Source organism: Syngnathus scovelli, chromosome 9 (assembly GCF_024217435.2).
Source record: "Syngnathus scovelli strain Florida chromosome 9, RoL_Ssco_1.2, whole genome shotgun sequence".
In the NCBI taxonomy this organism is placed as follows: Eukaryota; Metazoa; Chordata; class Actinopteri; order Syngnathiformes; family Syngnathidae; genus Syngnathus; species Syngnathus scovelli.
The window spans coordinates 16,769,910-16,793,710 of NC_090855.1; the positions used below are offsets into that span (position 1 = coordinate 16,769,910).

At 36.8% G+C, this 23,801-nt stretch overlaps 1 long non-coding RNA gene across 1 annotated transcript in view; it reads left to right on the forward strand.

The window, feature by feature from the left end:
• The first annotated feature begins 7,343 nt into the window (after positions 1-7,343).
• Positions 7,344-23,801, forward strand: part of LOC125975204 (uncharacterized) — a 32,884-nt gene continuing 16,426 nt past the window's right edge. The window contains exon 1 of the long non-coding RNA XR_011087370.1: positions 7,344-22,857. This is a non-coding gene — a long non-coding RNA (uncharacterized lncRNA). The remainder of the gene's footprint in view (positions 22,858-23,801) is intronic.

Consider the following 23,801-nt stretch of genomic DNA (forward strand, 5'->3'; position numbering starts at 1 on the left):
ATTTCAAACTGGAACAACAAAAATGTGAAATGTTGAATCTGCCATTAAGAATGAATGGGGAAAAAAATGCCACAAAATCGTGAATTTTGTGAAAACGGAAAATTTTTCGAACAAAAAAAATGTAAGCAGCCGTGTCATGAATATTTGGAATAAGTGAAAAGTGGAACGGAGTGAATCGGTTGAAGTATGTGGAAGGAGTTAAGCGTCAAAAAAGTGAGCGGAATAAGTAGAATAATAATAACTAGAATTTGCAATTCCTGAAGAAATTGCGTGTGAAGGTGAAGAGGTTGAATAAATACTTGGGGAATGTTGCAGAATGATGTTGAAAAGAGTTGAATCGGTTGAAAAATGTAGAAATTACAAGGGAAAAAGGAAATTTGGGAAAATTGGGTGTGAGTTACAAAATTGAAAATTTGGAATTTTGGGTAAGTGGGAAGTTGTGGAATAGGTAGGAAAATGATGAACAGTTGAAAGGTCGAAATGGTTGAATAAGTTGAAAAATGTAGAAATTAGATTAGAAAAACAAAATTGTAGAGAATTTTTGGTAAGTGGGTAGTTGTGGAATAGGAAGGCAAAAGAAGAACAGTTCAAAGTTGGAACAAGTTGAATCGGTTAAAAAATGTAGAAGTTAGAGCAAATCTTGAATCCTAATAGAGAATGAATGGGAATTAAAAGAAAAAAAATTGCACCAAAATTTTTTGAAATTTGGAACAAAAGGAAAAAAAACAGCTTTAGGAGGTTCACTTTTGGGGTTAAAATGTTGAAATGGGTTTAATCGGGCAAAATTTGCAAAAGTTAGCGCAAATGTAGGTATTTAGGGCACTTAATGTTGAAATATGGTCACTTCCGGTTTGATTTGGGTCACTTCCGGTCTATTTGGGTCACTTCCGGTTTGATTAGAGGCACTTCCGGTCTAGCTGAGGTCACTTCCGGTTTATTTGGGGTCACTTCCGGTTTGATTTGGGGTCACTTCCGGTTTGATTTGGGGTCACTTCCGGTTTACCTGAGGTCACTTCCGGTTCATTTGGGGTCAATTCCGGTTTGATTTGGGGCACTTCCAGTTCATTCCGGGTTCATTGGGGCACTTCAGGGTCAATCCAAGATGGCCGCCACTCTGGAAGTGGGGGTCAAGGGTTGAATTGTGGAAGTGGGGGTGAAGGGGGTGAATATGGTAAGCATAAGGTGAACAAAGTGAATAAAGTTGGAATGGGTTGAATCGGTTGAAAAATGTAGAAATTAGAAGGGAAAAACTAAATTTTGGGAAAATTTGGTGTGAATTTCAAAATTGAAAATTTGGAAATTTTGCTAAGTGGGAAGGTGTGGAATAGGTAGGCAAAAGATGAACAGTTGAAAGTTGGAACGAGTTGAATCGGTGGAAAAATGTAGAAACTAGAAGTGAAAAACTAAATTTTGTGAAATTTTGCAAAATTTTGTGCAAATTTTAAAAGTGAAAACGTGAAATTTTTGAATTTGGCAAGTTTGGGAATGTCCCCAATGTGATTTGAATGTGTTGAAATAAGTGAATTTCAAACTGGAACAACAAAAATGTGAAATGTTGAATCTGCCATTAAGAATGAATGGGGAAAAAAATGCCACAAAATCGTGAATTTTGTGAAAACGGAAAATTTTTCGAACAAAAAAAATGTAAGCAGCCGTGTCATGAATATTTGGAATAAGTGAAAAGTGGAACGGAGTGAATCGGTTGAAGTATGTGGAAGGAGTTAAGCGTCAAAAAAGTGAGCGGAATAAGTAGAATAATAATAATAACTAGAATTTGCAATTCCTGAAGAAATTGCGTGTGAAGGTGAAGAGGTTGAATAAATACTTGGGGAATGTTGCAGAATGATGTTGAAAAGAGTTGAATCGGTTGAAAAATGTAGAAATTACAAGGGAAAAAGGAAATTTGGGAAAATTGGGTGTGAATTTCAAAATTGAAAATTTGGAATTTTGGGTAAGTGGGAAGTTGTGGAATAGGTAGGAAAATGATGAACAGTTGAAAGGTGGAATGGGTTGAATAAGTTGAAAATGTAGAAATTAGAGTAGAAAAACAAAATTGTAGAGAATTTTTGGTAAGTGGGAAGTTGTGGAATAGGAAGGCAAAAGAGGAACAGTTGAAAGTTGGAACGAGTTGAATCGGTTAAAAAATGTAGAAGTTAGAGCAAATCTTGAATCCTAATAGAGAATGAATGGGAATTAATAGAAAAAAAAATGCACCAAAAGTTTCTGAAATTTGGAACAAAAGGAAAGAAACGGCTTCAGGAGGTTCACTTTTGGGGTTAAAATGTTGAAATGGGTTTAATCGGGCAAAATTTGCAAAAGTTAGCGCAAATGTAGGTATTTAGGGCACTTAATGTTGAAATATGGTCATTTCCGGTTTGATTTGGGTCACTTCCGGTTTGATTAGAGGCACTTCCGGTCCAGCTGAGGTCACTTCCGGTTTATTTGGGGTCACTTCCGGTTGAAAAAGGTCACTTCCGGTTGAAAAAGGTCACTTCCGGTTTGATTTGGGGTCACTTCCGGTTTGATTTGGGGTCACTTCCGGTTTACCTGAGGTCACTTCCGGTTCATTTGGGGTCAATTCCGGTTTGATTTGGGGCACTTCCAGTTCATTCCGGGTTCATTGGGGCACTTCAGGGTCAATCCAAGATGGCCGCCACTCTGGAAGTGGGGGTCAAGGGTTGAATTGTGGAAGTGGGGGTGAAGGGGGTGAATATGGTAAGCATAAGGTGAACAAAGTGAATAAAGTTGGAATGGGTTGAATCGGTTGAAAAATGTAGAAATTAGAAGGGAAAAACTAAATTTTGGGAAAATTTGGTGTGAATTTCAAAATTGAAAATTTGGAAATTTTGCTAAGTGGGAAGGTGTGGAATAGGTAGGCAAAAGATGAACAGTTGAAAGTTGGAACGAGTTGAATCGGTGGAAAAATGTAGAAACTAGAAGTGAAAAACTAAATTTTGTGAAATTTTGCAAAATTTTGTGCAAATTTTAAAAGTGAAAACGTGAAATTTTTGAATTTGGCAAGTTTGGGAATGTCCCCAATGTGATTTGAATGTGTTGAAATAAGTGAATTTCAAACTGGAACAACAAAAATGTGAAATGTTGAATCTGCCATTAAGAATGAATGGGGAAAAAAATGCCACAAAATCGTGAATTTTGTGAAAACGGAAAATTTTTCGAACAAAAAAAATGTAAGCAGCCGTGTCATGAATATTTGGAATAAGTGAAAAGTGGAACGGAGTGAATCGGTTGAAGTATGTGGAAGGAGTTAAGCGTCAAAAAAGTGAGCGGAATAAGTAGAATAATAATAATAATAATAATAATAATAATAAAGGACAGCAATAACAATAGTGTGAAGGTCTTCACCTTCACACTAACTAGAATTTGCAATTCCTGAAGAAATTGCATGTGAAGGTGAAGAGGTTGAATAAATACTTGGGGAATGTTGCAGAATGATGTTGAAAAGAGTTGAATCGGTCGAAAATGTAGAAATTACAAGGGAAAAAGGAAATTTGGGAAAATTGGGTGTGAATTTCAAAATTGAAAATTTGGAATTTTGGGTAAGTGGGAAGTTGTGGAATAGGTAGGAAAATGATGAACAGTTGAAAGGTGGAATGGGTTGAATAAGTTGAAAATGTAGAAATTAGAGTAGAAAAACAAAATTGTAGAGAATTTTTGGTAAGTGGGAAGTTGTGGAATAGGAAGGCAAAAGAGGAACAGTTGAAAGTTGGAACGAGTTGAATCGGTTAAAACATGTAGAAGTTAGAGCAAATCTTGAATCCTAATGGAGAATGAATGGGAATTAAAAGAAAAAAAAATTGCACCAAAAGTTTCTGAAATTTGGAACAAAAGGAAAGAAACGGCTTCAGGAGGTTCACTTTTGGGGTTAAAATGTTGAAATGGGTTTAATCGGGCAAAATTTGCAAAAGTTAGCGCAAATGTAGGTAATTAGGGCACTTAATGTTGAAATATGGTCATTTCCGGTTTGATTTGGGTCACTTCCGGTTTGATTAGAGGCACTTCCGGTCTAGCTCAGGTCACTTCCGGTTTATTTGGGGTCACTTCCGGTTTAAAAAGGTCACTTCCGGTTGAAAAAGGTCACTTCCGGTTTGATTTGGGGTCACTTCCGGTTTGATTTGGGGTCACTTCCGGTTTACCTGAGGTCACTTCCGGTTCATTTGGGGTCAATTCCGGTTTGATTTGGGGCACTTCCAGTTCATTCCGGGTTCATTGGGGCACTTCAGGGTCAATCCAAGATGGCCGCCACTCTGGAAGTGGGGGTCAAGGGTTGAATTGTGGAAGTGGGGGTGAAGGGGGTGAATATGGTAAGCATAAGGTGAACAAAGTGAATAAAGTTGGAATGGGTTGAATCGGTTGAAAAATGTAGAAATTAGAAGGGAAAAAACTAAATTTTGGGAAAATTTGGTGTGAATTTCAAAATTGAAAATTTGGAAATTTTGCTAAGTGGGAAGGTGTGGAATAGGTAGGCAAAAGATGAACAGTTGAAAGTTGGAACGAGTTGAATCGGTGGAAAAATGTAGAAACTAGAAGTGAAAAACTAAATTTTGTGAAATTTTGCAAAATTTTGTGCAAATTTTAAAAGTGAAAACGTGAAATTTTTGAATTTGGCAAGTTTGGGAATGTCCCCAATGTGATTTGAATGTGTTGAAATAAGTGAATTTCAAACTGGAACAACAAAAATGTGAAATGTTGAATCTGCCATTAAGAATGAATGGGGAAAAAAATGCCACAAAATCGTGAATTTTGTGAAAACGGAAAATGTTTCGAACAAAAAAAATGTAAGCAGCCGTGTCATGAATATTTGGAATAAGTGAAAAGTGGAACGGAGTGAATCGGTTGAAGTATGTGGAAGGAGTTAAGCGTCAAAAAAGTGAGCGGAATAAGTAGAATAATAATAATAATAACTAGAATTTGCAATTCCTGAAGAAATTGCGTGTGAAGGTGAAGAGGTTGAATAAATACTTGGGGAATGTTGCAGAATGATGTTGAAAAGAGTTGAATCGGTTGAAAAATGTAGAAATTACAAGGGAAAAAGGAAATTTGGGAAAATTGGGTGTGAATTTCAAAATTGAAAATTTGGAATTTTGGGTAAGTGGGAAGTTGTGGAATAGGTAGGAAAATGATGAACAGTTGAAAGGTGGAATGGGTTGAATAAGTTGAAAATGTAGAAATTAGAGTAGAAAAACAAAATTGTAGAGAATTTTTGGTAAGTGGGAAGTTGTGGAATAGGAAGGCAAAAGAGGAACAGTTGAACGTTGGAACGAGTTGAATCGGTTAAAAAATGTAGAAGTTAGAGCAAATCTTGAATCCTAATAGAGAATGAATGGGAATTAAAAGAAAAAAAAATTGCACCAAAAGTTTCTGAAATTTGGAACAAAAGGAAAGAAACGGCTTCAGGAGGTTCACTTTCGGGGTTAAAATGTTGAAATGGGTTTAATCGGGCAAAATTTGCAAAAGTTAGCGCAAATGTAGGTATTTAGGGCACTTAATGTTGAAATATGGTCATTTCCGGTTTGATTTGGGTCACTTCCGGTTTGATTAGAGGCACTTCCGGTCCAGCTGAGGTCACTTCCGGTGTATTTGGGGTCACTTCCGGTTGAAAAAGGTCACTTCCGGTTGAAAAAGGTCACTTCCGGTTTGATTTGGGGGCACTTCCGGTTTGATTTGGGGTCACTTCCGGTTTACCTGAGGTCACTTCCGGTTCATTTGGGGTCAATTCCGGTTTGATTTGGGGCACTTCCAGTTCATTCCGGGTTCATTGGGGCACTTCAGGGTCAATCCAAGATGGCCGCCACTCTGGAAGTGGGGGTCAAGGGTTGAATTGTGGAAGTGGGGGTGAAGGGGGTGAATATGGTAAGCATAAGGTGAACAAAGTGAATAAAGTTGGAATGGGTTGAATCGGTTGAAAAATGTAGAAATTAGAAGGGAAAAACTAAATTTTGGGAAAATTTGGTGTGAATTTCAAAATTGAAAATTTGGCAATTTTGCTAAGTGGGAAGGTGTGGAATAGGTAGGCAAAAGATGAACAGTTGAAAGTTGGAACGAGTTGAATCGGTGGAAAAATGTAGAAACTAGAAGTGAAAAACTAAATTTTGTGAAATTTTGCAAAATTTTGTGCAAATTTTAAAAGTGAAAACGTGAAATTTTTGAATTTGGCAAGTTTGGGAATGTCCCCAATGTGATTTGAATGTGTTGAAATAAGTGAATTTCAAACTGGAACAACAAAAATGTGAAATGTTGAATCTGCCATTAAGAATGAATGGGGAAAAAAATGCCACAAAATCGTGAATTTTGTGAAAACGGAAAATTTTTCGAACAAAAAAAATGTAAGCAGCCGTGTCATGAATATTTGGAATAAGTGAAAAGTGGAACGGAGTGAATCGGTTGAAGTATGTGGAAGGAGTTAAGCGTCAAAAAAGTGAGCGGAATAAGTAGAATAATAATAATAACAAGAAAGCTATTTTTATACTTAACAAAAACCTCTTTGCTGTGTCCCAACAGGGTATCAATACCAAATGCAAAAATAAATATTTCAAGAAAGCAACGTTGCCGTTTACCTTAGCTGGTTAAAGGGGTTAGCATATGGAGCTAAAAGCTTAAGTGTAACCGGAAACCAACAAACAGCACGACACAAATAAAAATAATACATACCTAAATAAAACCACAAGGTATACTTAAGAGGCCCCCAGTTCGATCAAAAAATCAAACGGGATTCAGCAGAAAAAGTACAAGATTTGCTGGTCAGTATCCACAGCCACTTCCGATATAATGTTTTCAAAATAAAGGAGCTTGTACGACCACCCAGAAACAGCAAATTGTGAAAATTATTGTCTAAAAGTAAATAAATATTGACAAATTGTTGATAATTTTCACCAAAAGTATATTTCAGATATCTTTTTATATTTCTTGTTCTTTACAAATTTATGAGACTCCAAAGAAACATCCCCAGGTGTCAAACATACCTTAAAACATGGAGTAATTTTAAAAAAATGGCTTTGTGAATGTTAAGTTTCCCTAATAGAATAAAGAGACCAACAATGTTGAAACAAAAAGTATTTAATTGTATATAGAAGTATTTTTTTTTACCTTCACTCTGTGAAGAGTAGTTGTGAAGAAGTGAGTTTATTTTGTGTTTATTTTTACTGTTATATATATTTAGTTGTTTTTATTTCCATGTATTTCTTAAATTACATTGTCAATTATATTTTTAGATTAGTTTTATTTTTGATTTTGGAAATTTTGCTCTTGCAAAGTAGAAGGAAATTTTATTCAAAAGAGAGGGCAGTCCTAAGTGTGTCTTGGGTTAAACTAATCGCCTATGTTCATGCAGCCGTTATTACTTACTCTTCGCTTAATAGCAATGTTATACTAGAATTTGCAATTCCTGAAGAAATTGCGTGTGAAGGTGAAGAGGTTGAATAAATACTTGGGGAATGCTGCAGAATGATGTTGAAAAGAGTTGAATCGGTTGAAAAATGTAGAAATTACAAGGGAAAAGGAAATTTGGGAAAATTGGGTGTGAATTTCAAAACTGAAAATTTGGAATTTTGGGTAAGTGGGAAGTTGTGGAATAGGTAGGAAAATGATGAACAGTTGAAAGGTGGAATGGGTTGAATAAGTTGAATGGGTTGAATAAGTTGAAAAAAGTAGAAATTAGAGTAGAAAACCAAAATTGAACGGTTGAAAGTTGGAACGAGTTGAATCGGTTAAAAAATGTAGAAGTTAGAGCAAATCTTGAATCCTAATAAAGAATGAATGGGAATTAAAAGAAAAAAAAATTGCGCCAAAATCTTTTGAAATTTGGAACAAAAGGAAAAAAACGGCTTCAGGAGGTTCACTTTTGGGGTTAAAATGTAGAAACGGGTTTAATCGGTCAAAATTTGCAAAAGTTAGCGCAAATGTAGGTATTTTGGGCACTTAATGTTGAAATATGGTCACTTCCGGTTTGATTTGGGTCACTTCCGGTCTATTTGAGTCACTTCCGGTTTGAATAGAGGCACTTCCGGTCTAGCTGAGGTCACTTCCGGTTTATTTATGGTCACTTCTGGTTTAAACAGGGCACTTCCGGTTTAAAAAGGTCACTTCCGGTTTGATTTGGGGTCACTTCCGGTTTACCTGAGGTCACTTCCGGTTCATTCGGGGTCACTTCCGGTTTGATTTGGGTCACTTCCGGTCTATTTAGGTCACTTCCGGTTTGATTAGAGGCACTTCCGGTCTATTTGGGTCACTTCCGGTTTGATTAGAGGCACTTCCGGTCTAGCTGAGGTCACTTCCGGTTTATTTGGGGTCACTTCCGGTTTAAAAAGGTCACTTCCGGTTTGATTTGGGGTCACTTCCGGTTTGATTTGGGGTCACTTCCGGTTTACCTGAGGTCACTTCCGGTTCATTTGGGGTCAATTCCGGTTTGATTTGGGGCACTTCCAGTTCATTCCGGGTTCATTGGGGCACTTCAGGGTCAATCCAAGATGGCCGCCACTCTGGAAGTGGGGGTCAAGGGTTGAATTGTGGAAGTGGGGGTGAAGGGGGTGAATATGGTAAGCATAAGGTGAACAAAGTGAATAAAGTTGGAATGGGTTGAATCGGTTGAAAAATGTAGAAATTAGAAGGGAAAAACTAAATTTTGGGAAAATTTGGTGTGAATTTCAAAATTGAAAATTTGGAAATTTTGCTAAGTGGGAAGGTGTGGAATAGGTAGGCAAAAGATGAACAGTTGAAAGTTGGAACGAGTTGAATCGGTGGAAAAATGTAGAAACTAGAAGTGAAAAACTAAATTTTGTGAAATTTTGCAAAATTTTGTGCAAATTTTAAAAGTGAAAATGTGAAATTTTTGAATTTGGCAAGTTTGGGAATGTCCCCAATGTGATTTGAATGTGTTGAAATAAGTGAATTTCAAACTGGAACAACAAAAATGTGAAATGTTGAATCTGCCATTAAGAATGAATGGGGAAAAAAATGCCACAAAATCGTGAATTTTGTGAAAACGGAAAATTTTTCGAACAAAAAAAATGTAAGCAGCCGTGTCATGAATATTTGGAATAAGTGAAAAGTGGAACGGAGTGAATCGGTTGAAGTATGTGGAAGGAGTTAAGCGTCAAAAAAGTGAGCGGAATAAGTAGAATAATAATAATAATAATAATAATAATAATAAAGGACAGCAATAACAATAGTGTGAAGGTCTTCACCTTCACACTAATAATAATAATAATAATAAAGGACAGCAATAACAATAGTGTGAAGGTCTTCACCTTCACACTAATAATAATAAAGGACAGCAATAACAATAGTGTGAAGGTCTTCACCTTCACACTAATAATAATAATAATAATAATAAAGGACAGCAATAACAATAGTGTGAAGGTCTTCACCTTCACACTAATAATAATAATAATAATAATAAAGGACAGCAATAACAATAGTGTGAAGGTCTTCACCTTCACACTAACTAGAATTTGCAATTCCTGAAGAAATTGCGTGTGAAGGTGAAGAGGTTGAATAAATACTTGGGGAATGTTGCAGAATGATGTTGAAAAGAGTTGAATCGGTTGAAAAATGTAGAAATTACAAGGGAAAAAGGAAATTTGGGAAAATTGGGTGTGAGTAACAAAATTGAAAATTTGGAATTTTGGGTAAGTGGGAAGTTGTGGAATAGGTAGGAAAATGATGAACAGTTGAAAGGTCGAATGGGTTGAATAAGTTGAAAAATGTAGAAATTAGATTAGAAAAACAAAATTGTAGAGAATTTTTGGTAAGTGGGTAGTTGTGGAATAGGAAGGCAAAAGAAGAACAGTTCAAAGTTGGAAACAGTTGAATCGGTTAAAAAATGTAGAAGTTAGAGCAAATCTTGAATCCTAATAGAGAATGAATGGGAATTAAAAGAAAAAAAATTGCACCAAAATTTTTTGAAATTTGGAACAAAAGGAAAAAAACAGCTTTAGGAGGTTCACTTTTGGGGTTAAAATGTTGAAATGGGTTTAATCGGGCAAAATTTGCAAAAGTTAGCGCAAATGTAGGTATTTAGGGCACTTAATGTTGAAATATGGTCACTTCCGGTTTGATTTGGGTCACTTCCGGTCTATTTGGGTCACTTCCGGTTTGATTAGAGGCACTTCCGGTCTAGCTGAGGTCACTTCCGGTTTATTTTGGGTCACTTCCGGTTTAAAAAGGTCACTTCCGGTTTGATTTGGGGTCACTTCCGGTTTGATTTGGGGTCACTTCCGGTTTACCTGAGGTCACTTCCGGTTCATTTGGGGTCAATTCCGGTTTGATTTGGGGCACTTCCAGTTCATTCCGGGTTCATTGGGGCACTTCAGGGTCAATCCAAGATGGCCGCCACTCTGGAAGTGGGGGTCAAGGGTTGAATTGTGGAAGTGGGGGTGAAGGGGGTGAATATGGTAAGCATAAGGTGAACAAAGTGAATAAAGTTGGAATGGGTTGAATCGGTTGAAAAATGTAGAAATTAGAAGGGAAAAACTACATTTTGGGAAAATTTGGTGTGAATTTCAAAATTGAAAATTTGGAAATTTTGCTAAGTGGGAAGGTGTGGAATAGGTAGGCAAAAGATGAACAGTTGAAAGTTGGAACGAGTTGAATCGGTGGAAAAATGTAGAAACTAGAAGTGAAAAACTAAATTTTGTGAAATTTTGCAAAATTTTGTGCAAATTTTAAAAGTGAAAACGTGAAATTTTTGAATTTGGCAAGTTTGGGAATGTCCCCAATGTGATTTGAATGTGTTGAAATAAGTGAATTTCAAACTGGAACAACAAAAATGTGAAATGTTGAATCTGCCATTAAGAATGAATGGGGAAAAAAATGCCACAAAATCGTGAATTTTGTGAAAACGGAAAATTTTTCGAACAAAAAAAATGTAAGCAGCCGTGTCATGAATATTTGGAATAAGTGAAAAGTGGAACGGAGTGAATCGGTTGAAGTATGTGGAAGGAGTTAAGCGTCAAAAAAGTGAGCGGAATAAGTAGAATAATAATAATAACTAGAATTTGCAATTCCTGAAGAAATTGCGTGTGAAGGTGAAGAGGTAGAATAAATACTTGGGGAATGTTGCAGAATGATGTTGAAAAGAGTTGAATCGGTTGAAAAATTTAGAAATTACAAGGGAAAAAAATTTGGGAAAATTGGGTGTGAATTCTAAAATTGAAAATTTGGAATTTTGGGTAAGTGGGAAGTTGTGGAATAGGTAGGAAAATGATGAACAGTTGAAAGGTGTAATGGGTTGAATAAGTTGAAAAATGTAGAAATTAGAGTAGAAAAACAAAATTGTAGAGAATTTTTGGTAAGTGGGAAGTTGTGGAATAGGAAGGCAAAAGAGGAACAGTTGAAAGTTGGAACGAGTTGAATCGGTTAAAAAAAGTAGAAGTTAGAGCAAATCTTGAATCCTAATAGAGAATGAATGGGAATTAAAAGAAAAAAAAATGCACCAAAATTTATTGAAATTTGGAACAAAAGGAAAAAAAACAGCTTTAGGAGTTTCACTTTTGGGGTTAAAATGTTGAAATGGGTTTAATCGGGCAAAATTTGCAAAAGTTAGCGCAAATGTAGGTATTTAGGGCACTTAATGTTGAAATACGGTCACTTCCGGTTTGATTTGGGTCACTTCCGGTCTATTTGGGTCACTTCCGGTTTGATTAGAGGCACTTCCGGTCTAGCTGAGGTCACTTCCGGTTTATTTGGGGTCACTTCCGGTTTAAAAAGGTCACTTCCGGTTTGATTTGGGGTCACTTCCGGTTTGATTTGGGGTCACTTCCGGTTTGCCTGAGGTCACTTCCGGTTCATTTGGGGTCAATTCCGGTTTGATTTGGGGCACTTCCAGTTCATTCCGGGTTCATTGGGGCACTTCAGGGTCAATCCAAGATGGCCGCCACTCTGGAAGTGGGGGTCAAGGGTTGAATTGTGGAAGTGGGGGTGAAGGGGGTGAATATGGTAAGCATAAGGTGAACAAAGTGAATAAAGTTGGAATGGGTTGAATCGGTTGAAAAATGTAGAAATTAGAAGGGAAAAACTAAATTTTGGGAAAATTTGGTGTGAATTTCAAAATTGAAAATTTGGAAATTTTGCTAAGTGGGAAGGTGTGGAATAGGTAGGCAAAAGATGAACAGTTGAAAGTTGGAACGAGTTGAATCGGTGGAAAAATGTAGAAACTAGAAGTGAAAAACTAAATTTTGTGAAATTTTGCAAAATTTTGTGCAAATTTTAAAAGTGAAAACGTGAAATTTTTGAATTTGGCAAGTTTGGGAATGTCCCCAATGTGATTTGAATGTGTTGAAATAAGTGAATTTCAAACTGGAACAACAAAAATGTGAAATGTTGAATCTGCCATTAAGAATGAATGGGGAAAAAAATGCCACAAAATCGTGAATTTTGTGAAAACGGAAAATTTTTCGAACAAAAAAAATGTAAGCAGCCGTGTCATGAATATTTGGAATAAGTGAAAAGTGGAACGGAGTGAATCGGTTGAAGTATGTGGAAGGAGTTAAGCGTCAAAAAAGTGAGCGGAATAAGTAGAATAATAATAATAAAGGACAGCAATAACAATAGTGTGAAGGTCTTCACCTTCACACTAATAACTAGAATTTGCAATTCCTGAAGAAATTGCGTGTGAAGGTGAAGAGGTTGAATAAATACTTGGGGAATGCTGCAGAATGATGTTGAAAAGAGTTGAATCGGTTGAAAAATGTAGAAATTACAAGGGAAAAAGGAAATTTGGGAAAATTGGGTGTGAATTTCAAAATTGAAAATTTGGAATTTTGGGTAAGTGGGAAGTTGTGGAATAGGTAGGAAAATGATGAACAGTTGAAAGGTGGAATGGCTTGAATAAGTTGAAAAATGTAGAAATTAGAGTAGAAAAACAAAATTGCAGAGAATTTTTGGTAAGTGGGAAATTGTGGAATAGGAAGGCAAAAGATGAACAGTTGAAAGTTGGAACGAATTGAATCGGTTAAAAAATGTAGAAGTTAGAGCAAAACTTGAATCCTAATAGAGAATGAATGGGAATTAAAAGAAAAAAAAATTGCACCAAAATTTTTTGAAATTTGGGACAAAAGGAAAAAAAAGGCTTCAGGAGGTTCACTTTTGGGGTTAAAATGTTGAAACGGGTTTAATCGGGCAAAATTTGCGAAAGTTAGTGCAAATGTATGTATTTAGGGCACTTACTGTTGAAATATGGTCACTTCCGGTTTGATTTGGGTCACTTCCGGTCTATTTGGGTCACTTCCGGTTTGATTAGAGGCACTTCCGGTCTAGCTGAGGTCACTTCCGGTTTATTTGGGGTCACTTCCGGTTGAAAAAGGTCACTTCCGGTTTGATTTGGGGTCACTTCCGGTTTGATTTGGGGTCACTTCCGGTTTACCTGAGGTCACTTCCGGTTCATTTGGGGTCAATTCCGGTTTGATTTGGGGCACTTCCAGTTCATTCCGGGTTCATTGGGGCACTTCAGGGTCAATCCAAGATGGCCGCCACTCTGGAAGTGGGGGTCAAGGGTTGAATTGTGGAAGTGGGGGTGAAGGGGGTGAATATGGTAAGCATAAGGTGAACAAAGTGAATAAAGTTGGAATGGGTTGAATCGGTTGAAAAATGTAGAAATTAGAAGGGAAAAACTAAATTTTGGGAAAATTTGGTGTGAATTTCCAAATTGAAAATTTGGAAATTCTGCTAAGTGGGAAGGTGTGGAATAGGTAGGCAAAAGATGAACAGTTGAAAGTTGGAACGAGTTGAATCGGTGGAAAAATGTAGAAACTAGAAGTGAAAAACTAAATTTTGTGAAATTTTGCAAAATTTTGTGCAAATTTTAAAAGTGAAAACGTGAAATTTTTGAATTTGGCAAGTTTGGGAATGTCCCCAATGTGATTTGAATGTGTTGAAATAAGTGAATTTCAAACTGGAACAACAAAAATGTGAAATGTTGAATCTGCCATTAAGAATGAATGGGGAAAAAAATGCCACAAAATCGTGAATTTTGTGAAAACGGAAAATTTTTCGAACAAAAAAAATGTAAGCAGCCGTGTCATGAATATTTGGAATAAGTGAAAAGTGGAACGGAGTGAATCGGTTGAAGTATGTGGAAGGAGTTAAGCGTCAAAAAAGTGAGCGGAATAAGTAGAATAATAATAATAATAATAATAACTAGAATTTGCAATTCCTGAAGAAATTGCGTGTGAAGGTGAAGAGGTTGAATAAATACTTGGGGAATGTTGCAGAATGATGTTGAAAAGAGTTGAATCGGTTGAAAAATGTAGAAATTACAAGGGAAAAAGGAAATTTGGGAAAATTGGGTGTGAATTTCAAAATTGAAAATTTGGAATTTTGGGTAAGTGGGAAGTTGTGGAATAGGTAGGAAAATGATGAACAGTTGAAAGGTGGAATGGGTTGAATAAGTTGAAAATGTAGAAATTAGAGTAGAAAAACAAAATTGTAGAGAATTTTTGGTAAGTGGGAAGTTGTGGAATAGGAAGGCAAAAGAGGAACAGTTGAAAGTTGGAACGAGTTGAATCGGTTAAAAAATGTAGAAGTTAGAGCAAATCTTGAATCCTAATAGAGAATGAATGGGAATTAAAAGAAAAAAAAATTGCACCAAAAGTTTCTGAAATTTGGAACAAAAGGAAAGAAACGGCTTCAGGAGGTTCACTTTTGGGGTTAAAATGTTGAAATGGGTTTAATCGGGCAAAATTTGCAAAAGTTAGCGCAAATGTAGGTATTTAGGGCACTTAATGTTGAAATATGGTCACTTCCGGTTTGATTTGGGTCACTTCCGGTTTGATTAGAGGCACTTCCGGTCTAGCTGAGGTCACTTCCGGTTTATTTGGGGTCACTTCCGGTTTAAAAAGGTCACTTCCGGTTTGCTTTGGGGTCACTTCCGGTTTGATTTGGGGTCACTTCCGGTTTACCTGAGGTCACTTCCGGTTCATTTGGGGTCAATTCCGGTTTGATTTGGGGCACTTCCAGTTCATTCCGGGTTCATTGGGGCACTTCAGGGTCAATCCAAGATGGCCGCCACTCTGGAAGTGGGGGTCAAGGGTTGAATTGTGGAAGTGGGGGTGAAGGGGGTGAATATGGTAAGCATAAGGTGAACAAAGTGAATAAAGTTGGAATGGGTTGAATCGGTTGAAAAATGTAGAAATTAGAAGGGAAAAACTAAATTTTGGGAAAATTTGGTGTGAATTTCCAAATTGAAAATTTGGAAATTTTGGTAAGCGGGAAGGTGTGGAATAGGTAGGCAAAAGATGAACAGTTGAAAGTTGGAACGAGTTGAATCGGTGGAAAAATGTAGAAACTAGAAGTGAAAAACTAAATTTTGTGAAATTTTGCAAAATTTTGTGCAAATTTTAAAAGTGAAAACGTGAAATTTTTGAATTTGGCAAGTTTGGGAATGTCCCCAATGTGATTTGAATGTGTTGAAATAAGTGAATTTCAAACTGGAACAACAAAAATGTGAAATGTTGAATCTGCCATTAAGAATGAATGGGGAAAAAAATGCCACAAAATCGTGAATTTTGTGAAAACGGAAAATTTTTCGAACAAAAAAAATGTAAGCAGCCGTGTCATGAATATTTGGAATAAGTGAAAAGTGGAACGGAGTGAATCGGTTGAAGTATGTGGAAGGAGTTAAGCGTCAAAAAAGTGAGCGGAATAAGTAGAATAATAATAATAATAATAATAATAATAATAAAGGACAGCAATAACAATAGTGTGAAGGTCTTCACCTTCACACTAATAATAAAGGACAGCAATAACAATAGTGTGAAGGTCTTCACCTTCACACTAATAATAATAATAATAATAATAAAGGACAGCAATAACAATAGTGTGAAGGTCTTCACCTTCACACTAATAAAGGACAGCAATAACAATAGTGTGAAGGTCTTCACCTTCACACTAATAAAGGACAGCAATAACAATAGTGTGAAGGTCTTCACCTTCACACTAACTAGAATTTGCAATTCCTGAAGAAATTGCGTGTGAAGGTGAAGAGGTTGAATAAATACTTGGGGAATGTTGCAGAATGATGTTGAAAAGAGTTGAATCGGTTGAAAAATGTAGAAATTACAAGGGAAAAAGGAAATTTGGGAAAATTGGGTGTGAATTTCAAAATTGAAAATTTGGAATTTTGGGTAAGTGGGAAGTTGTGGAATAGGTAGGAAAATGATAAACAGTTGAAAGGTGGAATGGGTTGAATAAGTTGAAAATGTAGAAATTAGAGTAGAAAAACAAAATTGTAGAGAATTTTTGGTAAGTGGGAAGTTGTGGAATAGGAAGGCAAAAGAGGAACAGTTGAAAGTTGGAACGAGTTGAATCGGTTAAAAAATGTAGAAGTTAGAGCAAATCTTGAATCCTAATAGAGAATGAATGGGAATTAAAAGAAAAAAAAATTGCACCAAAAGTTTCTGAAATTTGGAACAAAAGGAAAAAAACGGCTTCAGGAGGTTCACTTTTGGGGTTAAAATGTTGAAATGGGTTTAATCGGGCAAAATTTGCAAAAGTTTGCGCAAATGTAGGTATTTAGGGCACTTAATGTTGAAATATGGTCATTTCCGGTTTGATTTGGGTCACTTCCGGTTTGATTAGAGGCACTTCCGGTCTAGCTGAGGTCACTTCCGGTTTATTTGGGGTCACTTCCGGTTTAAAAAGGTCACTTCCGGTTGAAAAAGGTCACTTCCGGTTTGATTTGGGGTCACTTCCGGTTTACCTGAGGTCACTTCCGGTTCATTTGGGGTCACTTCCGGTTTGATTTGGGTCACTTCCGGTCTATTTAGGTCACTTCCGGTTTGATTAGAGGCACTTCCGGTCTATTTAGGTCACTTCCGGTTTGATTAGAGGCACTTCCGGTCTAGCTGAGGTCACTTCCGGTTTATTTGGGGTCACTTCCGGTTTAAAAAGGTCACTTCCGGTTGAAAAAGGTCACTTCCGGTTTGATTTGGGGTCACTTCCGGTTTGATTTGGGGTCACTTCCGGTTTACCTGAGGTCACTTCCGGTTCATTTGGGGTCAATTCCGGTTTGATTTGGGGCACTTCCAGTTCATTCCGGGTTCATTGGGGCACTTCAGGGTCAATCCAAGATGGCCGCCACTCTGGAAGTGGGGGTCAAGGGTTGAATTGTGGAAGTGGGGGTGAAGGGGGTGAATATGGTAAGCATAAGGTGAACAAAGTGAATAAAGTTGGAATGGGTTGAATCGGTTGAAAAATGTAGAAATTAGAAGGGAAAAACTAAATTTTGGGAAAATTTGGTGTGAATTTCAAAATTGAAAATTTGGAAATTCTGCTAAGTGGGAAGGTGTGGAATAGGTAGGCAAAAGATGAACAGTTGAAAGTTGGAACGAGTTGAATCGGTGGAAAAATGTAGAAACTAGAAGTGAAAAACTAAATTTTGTGAAATTTTGCAAAATTTTGTGCAAATTTTAAAAGTGAAAACGTGAAATTTTTGAATTTGGCAAGTTTGGGAATGTCCCCAATGTGATTTGAATGTGTTGAAATAAGTGAATTTCAAACTGGAACAACAAAAATGTGAAATGTTGAATCTGCCATTAAGAATGAATGGGGAAAAAAATGCCACAAAATCGTGAATTTTGTGAAAACGGAAAATTTTTCGAACAAAAAAAATGTAAGCAGCCGTGTCATGAATATTTGGAATAAGTGAAAAGTGGAACGGAGTGAATCGGTTGAAGTATGTGGAAGGAGTTAAGCGTCAAAAAAGTGAGCGGAATAAGTAGAATAATAATAATAATAATAATAATAATAAAGGACAGCAATAACAATAGTGTGAAGGTCTTCACCTTCACACTAATAATAATAATAATAATAATAAAGGACAGCAATAACAATAGTGTGAAGGTCTTCACCTTCACACTAATAAAGGACAGCAATAACAATAGTGTGAAGGTCTTCACCTTCACACTAATAAAGGACAGCAATAACAATAGTGTGAAGGTCTTCACCTTCACACTAACTAGAATTTGCAATTCCTGAAGAAATTGCGTGTGAAGGTGAAGAGGTTGAATAAATACTTGGGGAATGTTGCAGAATGATGTTGAAAAGAGTTGAATCGGTTGAAAAATGTAGAAATTACAAGGGAAAAAGGAAATTTGGGAAAATTGGGTGTGAATTTCAAAATTGAAAATTTGGAATTTTGGGTAAGTGGGAAGTTGTGGAATAGGTAGGAAAATGATAAACAGTTGAAAGGTGGAATGGGTTGAATAAGTTGAAAATGTAGAAATTAGAGTAGAAAAACAAAATTGTAGAGAATTTTTGGTAAGTGGGAAGTTGTGGAATAGGAAGGCAAAAGAGGAACAGTTGAAAGTTGGAACGAGTTGAATCGGTTAAAAAATGTAGAAGTTAGAGCAAATCTTGAATCCTAATAGAGAATGAATGGGAATTAAAAGAAAAAAAAATTGCACCAAAAGTTTCTGAAATTTGGAACAAAAGGAAAAAAACGGCTTCAGGAGGTTCACTTTTGGGGTTAAAATGTTGAAATGGGTTTAATCGGGCAAAATTTGCAAAAGTTTGCGCAAATGTAGGTATTTAGGGCACTTAATGTTGAAATATGGTCATTTCCGGTTTGATTTGGGTCACTTCCGGTTTGATTAGAGGCACTTCCGGTCTAGCTGAGGTCACTTCCGGTTTATTTGGGGTCACTTCCGGTTTAAAAAGGTCACTTCCGGTTGAAAAAGGTCACTTCCGGTTTGATTTGTGGTCACTTCCGGTTTTATTTGGGGTCACTTTCGGTTTACCTGAGGTCACTTCCGGTTCATTTGGGGTCACTTCCGGTTTGATTTGGGTCACTTCCGGTCTATTTAGGTCACTTCCGGTTTGATTTGGGTCACTTCCGGTCTATTTGGGTCACTTCCGGTTTGATTAGAGGCACTTCCGGTCTAGCTGAGGTCACTTCCGGTTTATTTTGGGTCACTTCCGGTTTAAAAAGGTCACTTCCGGTTTGATTTGGGGTCACTTCCGGTTTGATTTGGGGTCACTTCCGGTTTACCTGAGGTCACTTCCGGTTCATTTGGGGTCAATTCCGGTTTGATTTGGGGCACTTCCAGTTCATTCCGGGTTCATTGGGGCACTTCAGGGTCAATCCAAGATGGCCGCCACTCTGGAAGTGGGGGTCAAGGGTTGAATTGTGGAAGTGGGGGTGAAGGGGGTGAATATGGTAAGCATAAGGTGAACAAAGTGAATAAAGTTGGAATGGGTTGAATCGGTTGAAAAATGTAGAAATTAGAAGGGAAAAACTAAATTTTGGGAAAATTTGGTGTGAATTTCAAAATATAAAATTTGGAAATTTTGCTAAGTGGGAAGGTGTGGAATAGGTAGGCAAAAGATGAACAGTTGAAAGTTGGAACGAGTTGAATCGGTGGAAAAATGTAGAAAATAGAAGTGAAAAACTAAATTTTGTGAAATTTTGCAAAATTTTGTGCAAATTTTAAAAGTGAAAACGTGAAATTTTTGAATTTGGCAAGTTTGGGAATGTCCCCAATGTGATTTGAATGTGTTGAAATAAGTGAATTTCAAACTGGAACAACAAAAATGTGAAATGTTGAATCTGCCATTAAGAATGAATGGGGAAAAAAATGCCACAAAATCGTGAATTTTGTGAAAACGGAAAATTTTTCGAACAAAAAAAATGTAAGCAGCCGTGTCATGAATATTTGGAATAAGTGAAAAGTGGAACGGAGTGAATCGGTTGAAGTATGTGGAAGGAGTTAAGCGTCAAAAAAGTGAGCGGAATAAGTAGAATAATAATAATAACTAGAATTTGCAATTCCTGAAGAAATTGCGTGTGAAGGTGAAGAGGTTGAATAAATACTTGGGGAATGTTGCAGAATGATGTTGAAAAGAGTTGAATCGGTTGAAAAATGTAGAAATTACAAGGGAAAAAGGAAATTTGGGAAAATTGGGTGTGAGTTACAAAATTGAAAATTTGGAATTTTGGGTAAGTGGGAAGTTGTGGAATAGGTAGGAAAATGATGAACAGTTGAAAGGTCGAATGGGTTGAATAAGTTGAAAAATGTAGAAATTAGATTAGAAAAACAAAATTGTAGAGAATTTTTGGTAAGTGGGTAGTTGTGGAATAGGAAGGCAAAAGAAGAACAGTTCAAAGTTGGAACAAGTTGAATCGGTTAAAAAATGTAGAAGTTAGAGCAAATCTTGAATCCTAATAGAGAATGAATGGGAATTAAAAGAAAAAAAATTGCACCAAAATTTTTTGAAATTTGGAACAAAAGGAAAAAAACAGCTTTAGGAGGTTCACTTTTGGGGTTAAAATGTTAAAATGGGTTTAATCGGGCAAAATTTGCAAAAGTTAGCGCAAATGTAGGTATTTAGGGCACTTAATGTTGAAATATGGTCACTTCCGGTTTGATTTGGGTCACTTCCGGTCTATTTGGGTCACTTCCGGTTTGATTAGCGGCACTTCCGGTCTAGCTGAGGTCACTTCCGGTTTATTTGGGGTCACTTCCGGTTGAAAAAGGTCACTTCCGGTTTGATTTGGGGTCACTTCCGGTTTGATTTGGGGTCACTTCCGGTTTACCTGAGGTCACTTCCGGTTCATTTGGGGTCAATTCCGGTTTGATTTGGGGCACTTCCAGTTCATTCCGGGTTCATTGGGGCACTTCAGGGTCAATCCAAGATGGCCGCCACTCTGGAAGTGGGGGTCAAGGGTTGAATTGTGGAAGTGGGGGTGAAGGGGGTGAATATGGTAAGCATAAGGTGAACAAAGTGAATAAAGTTGGAATGGGTTGAATCGGTTGAAAAATGTAGAAATTAGAAGGGAAAAACTAAATTTTGGGAAAATTTGGTGTGAATTTCAAAATTGAAAATTTGGAAATTTTGCTAAGTGGGAAGGTGTGGAATAGGTAGGCAAAAGATGAACAGTTGAAAGTTGGAACGAGTTGAATCGGTGGAAAAATGTAGAAACTAGAAGTGAAAAACTAAATTTTGTGAAATTTTGCAAAATTTTGTGCAAATTTTAAAAGTGAAAACGTGAAATTTTTGAATTTGTCAAGTTTGGGAATGTCCCCAATGTGATTTGAATGTGTTGAAATAAGTGAATTTCAAACTGGAACTACAAAAATGTGAAATGTTGAATCTGCCATTAAGAATGAATGGGGAAAAAAATGCCACAAAATCGTGAATTTTGTGAAAACGGAAAATTTTTCGAACAAAAAAAATGTAAGCAGCCGTGTCATGAATATTTGGAATAAGTGAAAAGTGGAACGGAGTGAATCGGTTGAAGTATGTGGAAGGAGTTAAGCGTCAAAAAAGTGAGCGGAATAAGTAGAATAATAATAATAATAACTAGAATTTGCAATTCCTGAAGAAATTGCGTGTGAAGGTGAAGAGGTTGAATAAATACTTGGGGAATGCTGCAGAATGATGTTGAAAAGAGTTGAATCGGTTGAAAAATGTAGAAATTACAAGGGAAAAGGAAATTTGGGAAAATTGGGTGTGAATTTCAAAACTGAAATTTTGGAATATTGGGTAAGTGGGAAGTTGTGGAATAGGTAGGAAAATGATGAACAGTTGAAAGGTGGAATGGGTTGAATAAGTTGAATGGGTTGAATAAGTTGAAAAAAGTAGAAATTAGAGTAGAAAGCCAAAATTGAACAGTTGAAAGTTGGAACGAGTTGAATCGGTTAAAAAATGTAGAAGTTAGAGCAAATCTTGAATCCTAATAAAGAATGAATGGGAATTAAAAGAAAAAAAAATTGCGCCAAAATCTTTTGAAATTTGGAACAAAAGGAAAAAAACGGCTTCAGGAGGTTCACTTTTGGGGTTAAAATGTAGAAACGGGTTTAATCGGTCAAAATTTGCAAAAGTTAGCGCAAATGTAGGTATTTTGGGCACTTAATGTTGAAATATGGTCACTTCCGGTTTGATTTGGGTCACTTCCGGTCTATTTGGGTCACTTCCGGTTTGATTAGAGGCACTTCCGGTCCAGCTGAGGTCACTTCCGGTTTATTTGGGGTCACTCCCGGTTTAAAAAGGTCACTTCCGGTTTGATTTGGGGTCACTTCCGGTTTGATTTGGGGTCACTTCCGGTTTACCTGAGGTCACTTCCGGTTCATTTGGGGTCAATTCCGGTTTGATTTGGGGCACTTCCGGTTCATTCCGGGTTCATTGGGGCACTTCAGGGTCAATCCAAGATGGCCGCCACTCTGGAAGTGGGGGTCAAGGGTTGAATTGTGGAAGTGGGGGTGAAGGGGGTGAATATGGTAAGCATAAGGTAAACAAAGTGAATAAAGTTGGAATGGGTTGAATCAGTTGAAAAATGTAGAAATTAGAAGGGAAAAACTAAATTTTGGGAAAATTTGGTGTGAATTTCAAAATTGAAAATTTGGAAATTTTGCTAAGTGGGAAGGTGTGGAATAGGTAGGCAAAAGATGAACAGTTGAAAGTTGGAACGAGTTGAATCGGTGGAAAAATGTAGAAACTAGAAGTGAAAAACTAAATTTTGTGAAATTTTGCAAAATTTTGTGCAAATTTTAAAAGTGAAAACGTGAAATTTTTGAATTTGGCAAGTTTGGGAATGTCCCCAATGTGATTTGAATGTGTTGAAATAAGTGAATTTCAAACTGGAACAACAAAAATGTGAAATGTTGAATCTGCCATTAAGAATGAATGGGGAAAAAAATGCCACAAAATCGTGAATTTTGTGAAAACGGAAAATTTTTCGAACAAAAAAAATGTAAGCAGCCGTGTCATGAATATTTGGAATAAGTGAAAAGTGGAACGGAGTGAATCGGTTGAAGTATGTGGAAGGAGTTAAGCGTCAAAAAAGTGAGCGGAATAAGTAGAATAATAATAATAATAATAAAGGACAGCAATAACAATAGTGTGAAGGTCTTCACCTTCACACTAATAAAGGACAGCAATAACAATAGTGTGAAGGTCTTCACCTTCACACTAACTAGAATTTGCAATTCCTGAAGAAATTGCGTGTGAAGGTGAAGAGGTTGAATAAATACTTGGGGAATGTTGCAAAATGATGTTGAAAAGAGTTGAATCGGTTGAAAAATGTAGAAATTACAAGGGAAAAAGGAAATTTGGGAAAATTGGGTGTGAATTTCAAAATTGAAAATTTGGAATTTTGGGTAAGTGGGAAGTTGTGGAATAGGTAGGAAAATGATGAACAGTTGAAAGGTGGAATGGGTTGAATAAGTTGAAAATGTAGAGATTAGAGTAGAAAAACAAAATTGTAGAGAATTTTTGGTAAGTGGGAAGTTGTGGAATAGGAAGGCAAAAGAGGAACAGTTGAAAGTTGGAACGAGTTGAATCGGTTAAAAAATGTAGAAGTTAGAGCAAATCTTGAATCCTAATAGAGAATGAATGGGAATTAAAAGAAAAAAAAATTGCACCAAAAGTTTCTGAAATTTGGAACAAAAGGAAAAAAACGGCTTCAGGAGGTTCACTTTTGGGGTTAAAATGTTGAAATGGGTTTAATCGGGCGAAATTTGCAAAAGTTAGCGCAAATGTAGGTATTTAGGGCACTTAATGTTGAAATATGGTCACTTCCGGTTTGATTTGTGTCACTTCCGGTTTGATTAGAGGCACTTCCGGTCTAGCTGAGGTCACTTCCGGTTTATTTGGGGTCACTTCCGGTTTAAAAAGGTCACTTCCGGTTGAAAAAGGTCACTTCCGGTTTGATTTGAGGTCACTTCCGGTTTGATTTGGGGTCACTTCCGGTTTACCTGAGGTCACTTCCGGTTCATTTGGGGTCAATTCCGGTTTGATTTGGGGCACTTCCAGTTCATTCTGCGTACATTGGGGCACTTCAGGGTCAATCC